This window comes from Mesoplodon bidens (assembly GCF_964165515.1).
Source record: "Mesoplodon bidens genome assembly, chromosome: 1".
NCBI classification, from domain to species: Eukaryota; Metazoa; Chordata; class Mammalia; order Artiodactyla; family Ziphiidae; genus Mesoplodon; species Mesoplodon bidens.
Window position 1 is genome coordinate 63,872,271 of NC_138176.1, and position 13,216 is coordinate 63,885,486.

Below are 13,216 nucleotides of genomic sequence, written 5' to 3' on the forward strand. Positions count from 1 at the left end.
AAAGTCCTTTCCTTCAAGACCTCATTTTATTTGTTAGTTGCTGAAATCCTATCCAGCTTCTTCTCAAGCCTTCTCCCAAAATGGAGCTAACTTGACCACCTGTAGCTCTGATACTAATTACTGTGGTGTGTCTTACTGTAATGCCATCACCATGAGATGAAGGACCCATTGCCAGGGCAACCACAGATTATGAATATACAACACAGTCTCAGTAGGACCCTCTGCTTCCCTGTATTCTTGGGTCATTTCTTTTGTGGTAAAAGATAAAATATCTCACAGCTCTGCTGGCTTCCTTTCTATGTTTTATTCTTTCTTCCCATGAGGCCTCTCTGGCTGGTACACATTTCTCTAAAATGCATATTCTACTCTTTTATTTCTACAAATTAAGTACTTCTTTTCTTCTTCTTATGCAATAGAGTTCCCTCTGATTAATACTTTCCATTTACCACCTGCATGCACAAAAATGACACTACGGAGCCTCTCTGCCTACCCTCCCTGTATCATGGCACGTGATATGAATTCTTTTCCAAGGATAAGGATGAGGATGGATTTGTACTGGGCTGATATCCTGGCTTCATCTCCCTGGTATCTACCAGCTCACATTCACAAGATGGCTGATTGAGCTTCGAGGGACTACTGGGGCAAAGACAAAGCAGAGGCTGCATAGGAACTGAACACAAAACCCCAGACTTAGTACCACTGTGAGGTATTCTAACAGGCTGGATGCACCAAGAAACCTGTGATTGTTCAGGGCTTACCTCTGCCTAATTCAGGGGCTCAGCAGGAAGCCCATGAGTGGCACATTTAAGCCACGCTCTCCAAATTCATCTTTATCAGTAGATATGTGATTTTTTTTCCTTATTAAAAAGATCTTTTAGGGAAAATTTCAAATATATGTAATCTTAGAAGAAGAATATACCACGAAGCCATCACCTACCTAGCTTCAATTACCATTAACTTATGGCCAATCTGGTTTTATCTACACTCTCAACCATTTGACTCTCCACCAGTATTTTGAACTCAGACATCATTTTACTGTAAATGTTTCAATATGTATCTCTAAAAGAGAAGGATATAAAAAGGCATAATTACGACTTCCGGGTAAGATGGCGGAAGAGTAAGACGCGGAGATCACCTTCCTCCCCACGGATACACCAGAAATACAGCTACACGTGGAACAACTCCTACAGAACACCTACTGAATGCTGGCAGAAGACCCCAGACCTCCCAAAAGGCAAGAAACTCCCCACATACCTGGGTAGGGTAAAGCGGAGAGATTCCCGCACAGAGGATCAGTGCCGAGCAGCACTCACCAGCCTGAGAGGCTTGTCTGCTCGCCCACCAGGGCGGGCGGCGCTGGAAGCTGAGGCTCGGGCTTCGGTCAGAGCGCAGGGAGAGGACTGGGGCTGGCGGCGAGAACTCAGCCTGAAGGGGGCTAATGTGCCACAGCTAGCCGGGAGGGAGTCCAGGAAAACTCTGGAGCTGCCGAAGAGGCAAGAGACTTTTTCTTCCCTCTTGGTTTCCTGGTGCGCGAGGAGAGGGGATTAAGAGCGCTGCTTAAAGGGGCTCCACAGACGGGCGCGAGTCACGACTGAAAGCGCGGAGCCCAGTGACGGGCGTGGGACGCTGGGGCTGCTGCTGCCGCCGCCAAGAAGCCTGTGTGCGAGCGCAGGTCACTGTCCACACCGCCCTTCCGGGAGCCTGTGCAGCCCGCCACTGCCGGGGTCCCGGGATCCAGGGGCGGCTTCCCTGGGAGAACACACGGCGCGCCTCGGGCTGGTGCAACGTCACGCCGACCTCTGCCGCTGCAGGCTCGCCCCGCACTCCGTGCCCCTCCCTCCCGCCCGGCCTGAGTGAGCCAGAGTCCCCGAAGAGGCTGCTCCTTTAACCCTGTCCTGTCTGAGCGAAGAACAGACGCCCTCCGGCGACCTACACGCAGAGGCGGGGCCAAATCCAAAGCTGAGACCCAGGAGCTGTGAGAAAAAAGAAGAGAAAGGGAAACCTCTCCCAGCAGCCTCAGAAGCAGCGGATTAAAGCTCCATAATCAACTTGATGTACCCTGCATCTGTGGAATACATGAATAGACAACAAATCATTCCAAATTGAGGAGCCAGGAGTCAGTGCTGTGCCTCTGAGGTGGGAGAGCCAACTTCAGGACACTGGTCCACAAGAGACCTCCCAGCTCCACATAATATCAAACGGCGAAAATCTTCCAGAGATCTCCATCTCAATAGCAGCACCCAGCTTCACTCAACGACCAGCAAGCTACAGTGCTGGACACCCTATGCCAAACAAATAGCAAGACAGGAACACAACGCCACCCATTAGCAGAGAGGCGGCCTAAAATCATAAAAAGTCCGCAGACACCCCAAAACATACCACCAGTCGTGGACCTGCCCACCAGAAAGACAAGATCCAGCCTCATCCACCAGAACACAGGCACTAGTCCCCTCCACCAGGAAGCCTACACAACCCACTAAACCAACCTTAGCCACTGGGGACAGACACCAAAAACAACGGGAACTACGAACCTGCACCCTGCAAAAAGGAGACCCCAAACACAGTAACATAAGCAAAATGAGAAGACAGAAAAACACACAGCAGGAGAAGGAGCAAGATAAAAACCCACCAGACCTAACAAATGAAGAGGTAATAGGCAGTCTACCTGAAAAAGAATTCAGAATAATGATGGTAAAGATGATCCAAGATTCTATTTCCCAGATCCAAAATCTTGGAAATAGAATAGACAAAATTCAAGAAACAGTTAACAAGGACCTAGAAGAACTAAAGATGAATCAAGCATCGATTAAAAACACAATAAATGAAAAGAAAAATACTCTAGATGGGATCAATAGCAGAATAACTGAGGCAGAAGAACGGATAAGTGAGGTGGAAGATAAAATAGTGGAAATAACTGCTGCAGAGCAAAATAAAGAAAAAAGAATGAAAAGAACAGAGGACAGTCTCAGAGACCTCTGGGACAACATTAAACGCACCAACATTCGAATTATAGGGGTTCCAGAAGAAGAAGAGAAAAAGAAAGGGACTGAGAAAATATTTGAAGAGATTATAGTTGAAAACTTCCCTAATATGGGAAAGGAAATAGTTAATCAAGTCCAGGAGGCACAGAGAGTCCCATACAGAATAAATCCAAGGAGAAATACACCAAGACACATATTAATCAAACTGTCAAAAATTAAACACAAAGAAATCATATTAAAAGCAGCAAGGCAAAAACAACAAATAACACACAAGGGAATCCCCATCAGGATAACAGCTGATCTCTCAGCAGAAACTCTACAAGCCAGAAGGGAGTGGCAGGACATAATTAAAGTGATGAAAGAGAAAAACCTGCAACCAAGATTACTCTACCCAGCAAGGATCTCATTCAGATTTGATGGAGAAATTAAAACGTTTACAGACAAGCAAAAGCTGAGAGAGTTCAGCACCACCAAACCAGCTTTACAACAAATGCTAAAGGAACTTCTCTAGGCAAGAAACACAACGAAGGAAAAGACCTACAATAATGAACCCAAAACAATTAAGAAAATGGGAATAGGAACATACATATCGATAATTACCTTAAATGTAAATGGACTAAATGCTCCCACCAAAAGACACAGATTGGCTGAATGGATACAAAAACAAGACCCATATATATGCTGTCTACAAGAGACCCACTTCAGACCTAGAGACACATACAGACTGAAAGTAAGGGGATGGAAAAAGATATTCCATGCAAATGGAAACCAAAAGAAAGCTGGAGTAGCAATTCTCATATCAGACAAAATAGACCTTAAAATAAAGACTACTAGAAGAGACAAAGAAGGACACTACATAATGATCAAGGGATCGATCCAAGAAGAAGATATAACAATTGTAAATATTTATGCACCCAACATAGGAGCACCTCAATACATAAGGCAAATACTAACAGCCATAAAAGGAGAAATCGACAGTAACACAATCATAGTAGGGGACTTTAACACCCCACTTTCACCAATGGACAGATCTTCCAAAATGAAAATAAATAAGGAAACACAAGCTTTAAATGATACATTAAACAAGATGGACTTAATTGATATTTATAGGACATTCCATCCAAAAACAACAGAATACACATTTTTCTCAAGTGCTCATGGAACATTCTCCAGGATAGATCATATCTTGGGTCACAAATCAAGCCTTGGTAAATTAAAGAAAATTGAAATTGTATCAAGTATCTTTTCTGACCACAATGCTATGAGACTAGATATCAATTACAGGAAAAGAGCTGTAAAAAATACAAACACATGGAGGCTAAACAATACACTACTTAATAACGAAGTGATCACTGAAGAAATCAAAGAGGAAATAAAAAAATACCTAGAAACAAATGACAATGGAGACACGACAACCCAAAACCTATGGGATGCAGCAAAAGCAGTTCTAAGAGGGAAGTTTATAGCAATACAATCCCACCTTAAGAAACAGGAAACATCTCGAATAAACAACCTAACCTTGCACCTAAAGCAATTAGAGAAAGAAGAACAAAAACATCCCAAAGGTAGCAGAAGGAAAGAAATCATAAAAATCAGATCAGAAATAAATGAAAAAGAAATGAAGGAAACGATAGCAAAGATCAATAAAACTAAAAGCTGGTTCTTTGAGAAGATAAACAAAATTGATAAACCATTAGCCAGACTCATCAAGAAAAGAAGGGAGAAGACTCAAATCAATAGAATTAGAAATGAAAAAGGAGAAGTAACAACTGACACTGCAGAAATACAGAAGATCATGAGAGATTACTATAAGCAACTCTATGCCCATAAAATGGACAACCTGGAAGAGATGGACAAATTCTTAGAAATGCACAACCTGCCAAGACTGACTCAGGAAGAAATAGAAAATATGAATAGACCAATCACAAGCACTGAAATTGAAACTGTGATTAAAAATCTTCCATCAAACAAAAGCCCAGGACCAGATGGCTTCACAGGCGAATTCTATCAAACATTTAGAGAAGAGCTAACACCCATCCTTCTCAAACTCTTCCAAACAATATCAGAGGAAGGAACACTCCCAAACTCATTCTACGAGGCCACCATCACCTTGATACCAAAACCAGGCAAGGATGTCACAAAGAAAGAAAACTACAGGCCAATATCACTGATGAACATAGATGCAAAAATCCTCAACAAAATACTAGCAAACAGAATCCAACAGCACATTAAAAGGATCGTACACCATGATCAAGTGGGGTTTATTCCAGGAATGCAAGGATTCTTCAATATACGCAAATCAATCAATGTGATACACCATATTAACAAGTTGAAGGAGAAAAACCATATGATCATCTCAATAGATGCAGAGAAAGCTTTCGACAAAATTCAACACCCATTTATGATAAAAACCCTGCAGAAAGTAGGCATAGAGGTATCTTTCCTCAACATAATAAAGGCCATATATGACAAACCCACAGCCAACATCATCCTGAATGGTGAAAATCTGAAACCATTTCCACTAAGATCAGGAACAAGACAAGGCTGCCCACTCTCACCACTCTTATTCAACATAGTTTTGGAAGTTTTAGCCACAGCAATCAGAGAAGAAAAGGAAATAAAAGGAATCCAAATTGGAAAAGAAGAAGTAAAGCTGTCACTGTTTGCAGATGACATGATACTATACATAGAGAATCCTAAAGATGCTACCGAAAAACTACTAGAACTAATCAATGAATTTGGTAAAGTAGCAGGATACAAAATTAATGTACAGAAATCTCTGGCATTCCTGTACACTAATGATGAAAAATCTGAAAATGAAATCAAGAAAAGACTCCCATTTACCATTGCAACAAAAAGAATAAAATATCTAGGAATAAACCTACCTAAGGAGACAAAAGACCTGTATGCAGAAAATTATAAGACACTGATGAAAGAAATTAAAGATGATACAAATAGATGGAGAGATATACCATGCTCCTGGATTGGAAGAATCAATATTGTGAAAATGACTCTACTACCCAAAGCAATCTACAGATTCAATGCAATCCCTATCAAACTACCACTGGCATTTTTCACAGAACTAGAACAAAAAATTTCAAAATTTGTTTGGAAAAACAAAAGACCCCGAATAGCCAAAGCAATCTTGAGAACGAAAAACGGAGCTGGAGGAATCAGGCTCCCTGACTTCAGACTATACTACAAAGCTACAGTAATCAAGACAGTGTGGTACTGGCATAAAAACAGAAAGATAGATCAGTGGATCAGGATAGAAAGTCCAGAGATAAACCCACGCACATATGGCCAACTTATCTTTGATAAAGGAGGCAGGAATGTACAGTGGAGAAAGGACAGCCTCTTCAATAAGTGGTGCTGGGAAAACTGGACAGGGACATGTAAAAGTTTGAGATTAGATCATTCCCTAGCACCATACACAAAAATAAGCTCAAAATGGATTAAAGACTTAAATGTAAGGCCAGAAACTATCAAACTCTTAGAGGAAAACTTAGGCAGAACACTCTATGACATAAATCACAGCAAGATCCTTTTGGACCCACCTCCTAGAGAAATGGAAATAAAAACAAAGATAAACAAATGGGACCTAATGAAACTTCAAAGCTTTTGCACAGCAAAGGAAACCATAAAGAAGACCAAAATACAACCCTCAGAATGGGAGAAAATATTTGCAAATGAAGCAACTGACAAAGGATTAATCTCCAAAATTTATAAACAGCTCATGCAGCTCAATAGCAAAAAAACAAACAACCCAATCCAAAAATGGGCAGAAGACTTAAATAGGCATTTCTCCAAAGAAGATATACAGACTGCCAACAAACACATGAAAGAATGCTCAACATCATTAATCATTAGAGAAATGCAAATCAAAACTACAATGAGATATCATCTCACACCAGTCAGAATGGCCATCATCAAGAAATCTAGAAACAATAAATGCTGGAGAGGGTGTGGAGAAAAGGGAACACTCTTGCACTGCTGGTGGGAATGTGAATTGGTACAGCCACTATGGAGAACAGTATGGAGGTTCCTTAAAAAACTACAAATAGAACTACCATATGACCCAGCAATCCCACTACTAGGCATATACCCTGAGAAAACCATAATTCCAAAAGAGACATGTACCAAAATGTTCATTGCAGCTCTATTCACAATAGCCCGAAGCTGGAAACAACCTAAGTGTCCATCATCGGATGAATGGATAAAGAAGATGTGGCACATATATACAATGGAATATTACTCAGCCATAAAAAGAAACAAAACTGAGCTGTTTGTAATGAGGTGAATAGACCTAGAGTCTGTCATACAGAGTGAAGTAAGTCAGAAAGAGAAAGACAAATACCGTATGCTAACACATATATACGGAATTAAAAAAAAAAAATGTCATGAAGAACCTAGGGGTAAAACGTGAATAAAGACACAGACCTACTTGAGAATGGACTTGTGGATATGGGGAGGGGGAAGTGTAAGCTGTGACAAAGCGAAAGAGAGGCATGGACATATATACACTACCAAACGTATGGTAGATAGCTAGTGGGAAGCAGCCGCAGAGCACAGGGAGATCAGCTCGGTGCTTTGTGACCGCCTGGATGGGTGGGATGGGGAGGGTGGGAGGGAGGGAGATGCATGAGGGAAGGGATGTGGGAATAGAGGTATATGTATGACTGATTCACTTTGTTATAAAGCAGAAACTAATAAAAAATATAAAATTAAAAAAAAGGCATAATTACAATACTAGTATCACAGTAATTCCTTAATAATGTCAAATATCAGTAAGTTTCAAATGCTCTTTAGAGTCTCAAAAATTACTTTGAATTAACATCACAATTTATTCCATACATTGCAATTGCTTGCTATGTCCCTCAAGGCTCTATTAATTTATAGGTGATCCCCCTCTCTTTTTACATTTTTTTAACTTTTCCTCTATATTTTTATTGGCTCAGAACTCTGATGGAGAAAGGAGGGCCATTTTTTTTTGCTTATCTCAACCTCTTATAAGAGCCTGCCAGTTTTATAATATCACAGACCTTAAAGAACATGTAGCAGGTTGTTGTTTATTGCACAGAAGACCTTGGTTTGACCTGTTCAATTATGGACACACTGGCATCAAGTTTCAGTCTGAGAAAATGGTGGCTTTTTCTTTAAAATTTTTTGTACTTCCCCCCAAATTTTAATTCACTGAGACATTCCTTTGTATGAAGCCATCTGTTATTTCGTTTAATCTTAACCACAATCCTACGAAGGACGGTTTGTGGTAAAGATTAAGCGCAATAATAGACACAGCAATTCTAGATTATGGATGTGTGTGTGGCTCGACAAAGGGGAGAAACTTCCCCTAGTCCCTCATCTCTTAAGTCACAAAGCTGCGATTTGAATCTACAACTGTTTCACTTCAAAACTCGTACACTTTTTCTTACATCTTCCTCATTGGTCAAGGAAAATCAGGAAGGTGATTAAACAATTAAGAAGCCTTTTAAAGCCATAACCATGATCCATAAGGTATAATTACTTTAGATAGATTGGTGAGAAATAATGACTGAAAGATAGTTTAAAATCTGAATGAAAGAACCACAAAACATGGAAGTGCTATAAAAACAATGGCTACAATCAAAGGTTAAAGGATCACCTTAGCATGGGCCATCGTGATCAAAAGGCCACCGAACTCTTCCTGTCTCTGACTTCCTCTCAGACTCTCAAGGGGCTTGCTTGGTCTCTCAGCAAGGCGAGGGTGCACTGCCCACTTCGTGCAGGGGCTTTACCTCCCTGGAAGGTGCCCCTGCTGTACTGGACACTGAGTGAGACCTGCCACATGCCCACCCATACTTACTTAGGTGCCACCACCTTTCTCTGTGATTTCCCTGTGGGAATGCTTATTCCCGCTATTGAAATTTGTTGTTTATGCATCATTTGTCTTACTGGATGGTGAGATTCCTGAGAGTAGGGATCTTGTTTGATTTCCCTTTGACTGCTCATTACCTACCATCTGTGAATTAATATATTTAGATGGGAGCAGGTTAACTGCCATTTTATTTTATTTTATTTTTTTTTCTGATTTTGTGGACAAAATTTATTTATTTATTTATTTTTACAGAAGAGACTATTTATTTAGAATGAGAACAAATCACAACAAAGTATAAATTTTAAAAAGGTGACAAATGCTATAAACTCACAAAATCCAAAATCCACTACAATCAATTTTAGAACATTTCATCACCCTGAAAAAACTCTCATACCCGCTAGCAATTATTTCCCTTTTCACCTCCCATTCCCGACAGCCCTAGGCAACCACAAATATACTCTGTCTCTATAGATCTGCCTATTCTGGACATTTTAAGTAAATGGACTCATACACCTTGTGATTCTTTGTAACTGACTTCTTTCACTTAGCTTTCATTCTTAATGGTTTAAAGAATCAGCAATGTTGTACCATGTATCAGTACTTTGTTCTTTTTTTATTGCCAAATGATATTCCATTGTATGGCTATGTCACATTTTACTTGATGGGTATTTGGGTTGTTTCCACTTTTTGACTATTATGAATAATGCTTGTATGAACAATCAACATCATTATCCATAAAGGAAATGCAAAGCAAAACCACACTGAGATACTATTTCACACCCACAAGGAGGGCTGCAATCAAAAAGGCAAATGATAACAAGTGTTGGCAAGGATGAGGAGAAAATGGAAACTCACACACTGCTGGTGGGAATGTGAAATAATGCAGTCACTTTGGAAAGCAATGTGGCAGTTCCTCAAAAGGTTAAACATAGAACTGTTAATAGAAGTAAGTTGCTAGATGATAAATCCGTTGCCTGGAATAGTTTTCTTCTCTGAACAGCTGGTAGACTTGGGTGTAGTATGGCTCTCAGATTTTTTTTACCTGACTTGTTTTACTCCCCACATGACTGTCAGCTCCTCCCACAGCCTGCGGAGGGCAGTGTGGTGGGCAGGACAGGGCAGCCTTGTGGTTCAACTGGTCTGGGACTGAATCCTGACACTGCAACTTACTAGCTGTGCTGTGTGACCTTGGGCATGACATTCCCCTCACTTTTGCTCTCATTGTAAAATGAGGATGTTACCCAAAGCTCAGCAGGAAGGCAGTGGTGCAGTTTAGCTGAGATGGATGAAAAGCCTCTTTCCCTCTGTATGAGCTCAATAAATGTTTTTTCCTTCTTTGTTTGGGCATAAAATTGACAACAAGCATGTGCATTTTTATAATACTTTGAAGCTTACAAAGGTCTTTCATAAACGTGATTACACTTCCCAAATATCTCATTAAATCTTGTTGGCCAATTGATTTTATTCAGCTTTATGACAAAAGAATTTCTTTTATTTAACTTAAATTTTAACTTGTAAGAATGTCTTTTCAAGACACACTATTTTTTTTCAAGGAAGACATTAAGTTTCTGAGGCCTTATAGGAATTTTATGGCATATTCCATATTTATAATTAAATCATCTCTATTTCTGGGAACCCAAGGGCAAGGAGGTGAAAAACAAACTACATTAAGCCTTAAATGCTTGAAAAAAAATCAGGAGCTAATAAAACCCTTCAAGTTAAGGCAACAGAAACCATACCAACAGTCAGAAAATACCATTTATGCTGGTAAAATGCTTCACAAGATGACATAAATGCAGTATTTAGTATTTAGTTAAATCTTGCCTGACTTTGTGTCTCTCTTAACCACTCCTATGACTAATGAATTCCCAAACAACCCAACACCCAGGGCAACTAAATCAGGGTGTGAAACACATCTAAAAATAAAAACAAATCCAAATATTTTTCAGATTACTTATATCCCCTTCCATAATAGAATTCAGTGTTTGTTTACTCAGCTGCACAGGACAAAGTTTCTATATTATCTGACTCCAGTGGCTTTGCAAAAACATCCCTGCTGGACTTTAATAGTTTATAAGTATTTTATAGTGGAAGAACTTTAAGAGATGCCTCTGAGCTTCTGTTTTGATTTTTAATTCCTTGTGGATGTGCCTGTGCTGGTCACCACGGTTAATGATGGCCCATAAAACATGCAGTTACTACATAAAGGGCATTTCTGGTAGATGTCAGTGGAAGGGTCTGTTTCCCTGTCTCCAGAAACACATTCCTGTCTAATGTCAGAGAGGAAATGAATTGGAGAGTCTTGGTGCTGAGTCTGTATGACAGAGGCAACTACAAACTCTGGGGGAATGGAGGGTTTGCTGATTGGGACTACTGTCTCAGAAGGTAGTTATCAACTTTTTTTTTTTTTTTTTAAATAAGGAAAAATGGATACCATCCCACAAAGCCAAAAAAAAAAAAAAAAAATCCAAAAATTTCCTAAACTTTTTACCCTACTTTTTTAAGGTAGCCAGTTGATGTTAGTAAGCTTTGTAAAATAAGAATTTCTTTTATTTAAATTAAACTTTAACATGTAAGATCTGTCTTTGCAAGACACCTTAATTTTTTAAATAGCAGTTCTATTTAATGCTAGGATGAAATGCTATTTTTAAAAATCAGAAAATGAGGGCTTCCCTGGTGGCGCAGTGGTTGAGAGTCCTCCTGCCGATGCAGGGGACACAGGTTTGTGCCCCGGTCTGGGAGGATCCCACATGCCGTGGAGCGGCTGGTCCCGTGAGCCATGGCTGCTGGGCCTGCACGTCTGGAGGCTGTGCTCCGCAACGGGAGAGGCTACTACAGTGAGAGACCCGCGTACCGAAAAAAAAAAAAAATCAGAAAATGGGCACTTTGGGCTTTATAGATATTTGCAAATTACTTTTTGTATAATTAAGTTTAATTTTCATTTTCTTTCTAAGTCAGGGGTTCTCAACCTCAGCACTGTTGACATTTGGGGCTGAACAATTCTTTGTTGCAGTATACTGTCCTGTACATTGTAAGATGTTTAGCAGCATCCCTGGCCTCGACTTATTAGAGGTGCCAGTAGCTCCTCAGCACTTGTGATCATTAAAATGTCTCCAGACATTGCCAAAAGGCACCCCTCCCCCAGTGGGGGGGCAACATAATCTCCATTGAGAAGCACTGCTCTAAGCAAAATGAGTGTTTGTGTGTGTGTGTTTGAAGGTGGAATGTTAATGAAGAAACAAGACAGGAAATATAATTTATGTTCAACTGTTCAAAAATTCCTGTTGTATAAAGCAAGGCAGCACTGAATTCAGAATAGCAATTAGATCAACTGCTACCAAATTGGAACTATTTATGTGATTCTTATTAACTTCTCCTGCATTTGGAATGGTGTTTGCTTTAACTCAACACTCTGGTGCAAATTTACCTGCTAACAGTATTTAGAACTGTATAGATAAGACAAACCTTAGAAATGTAGGGGCATTAAGTTTAGATAAAAAAAAATCCATCGTGAAGTAGTTTGTACTGCATGGTCTTAAGTCATGTTTCTCTTATTTTAAAACCTAAACAAAACAAAGCAAAACAAAACACAGCAGTTTCATATTTTGCACATGGTGGTGTTGGATTTGGTATAAGTGGCTGCCCTGTCATCTCAGCCACTGGTGAGGTTATCGTCCAGTCTGTTAATTGTCTCTTGGTTGATGTCCCCATTTCCCTTCAGTGTTGGATCAAACCATCCTTACTCTTGTGCCCACAGACTCCCTTCCTTCACTGAAAAGGCTGTGGGCATTGGAGGTGAACCCCCTTACGGCCAGCCCTCCACCCCCTCCCTTGTGTCATCACTCTTGACTCAAAGGACCATGCTATTCTGTCTTGATCCCACCCTTCCCAGTATCCTGTGGCATTCCTTCCCTCAACACTCCCACCCTCTTTGCTTCCTTTCTCCCACCCACTCCCCCTACAACTTTCCTTTATATTTTCCAAGTCATCAATCTTTTCTGGACTGGCTGCTTTTCCCACAGCTGACAAATGTGCTCCAGTCAACTATACCCTAATGTAAACCATGGTCCCCTTTCAGACTCCTGATCCATTTCCCTCCTTCCTTTCCCTGCCAAGCTTCTGGGCGGAAGTCTCCTTTTGGTATCTTTATTTTCTCTCCCCCTGTCCCAGTGAACTACAGGAGGGTTATCAAGGACACTTCTCCAAATAGGATTGGTTTTCCCACTTGGAGAGTGCAATTCTGCAGAAGAGCCAGAGAAATCAGGAGAGGCTCTGGGAAGGGAAACTCGAGTTATTGCCAACTTGGTTAAAAGGAAAAGTTCCCTATCTCAATCCGCATGCCAGGAATATGAAAGCTCAACAGGATTGCTTCATAAGGAAA

At 40.5% G+C, this 13,216-nt stretch overlaps 1 protein-coding gene across 3 annotated transcripts in view; it reads right to left on the minus strand.

The window, feature by feature from the left end:
- The window catches only part of CC2D2A (coiled-coil and C2 domain containing 2A), a 142,169-nt gene that overhangs the window by 48,487 nt on the left and 80,466 nt on the right, over positions 1–13,216 (minus strand). The gene's annotated exons all lie outside the window — the stretch shown is intronic.